The sequence below is a fragment of the Macrobrachium nipponense genome, chromosome 46 (genome assembly GCF_015104395.2).
Source record: "Macrobrachium nipponense isolate FS-2020 chromosome 46, ASM1510439v2, whole genome shotgun sequence".
In the NCBI taxonomy this organism is placed as follows: Eukaryota; Metazoa; Arthropoda; class Malacostraca; order Decapoda; family Palaemonidae; genus Macrobrachium; species Macrobrachium nipponense.
Genome location: NC_061106.1, coordinates 30,825,099 through 30,825,326, shown reverse-complemented (window position 1 = coordinate 30,825,326; position 228 = coordinate 30,825,099).

Here is a 228-nt window from a genome sequence, read left to right as displayed (position 1 = left end):
TGGTTGTAGCCAGTAATATGAGGCGTTAAACGAAGTGTCATTCATATGTGCGTGTGCGCATCTTCCTTTATATTGGCGTATTTAGCCAAGTCTATGGGAAGACTTGCACAGAGATCCGAGGGAGAAAGGCAGAGCCACGATGGCAGATGCCAAAGAGTTTTTGTTTATCAGTGAGTGAGACTCCTGGTTGGCAATGGGTGAGTGTTGAATTACTTTAGCCAAAGGATG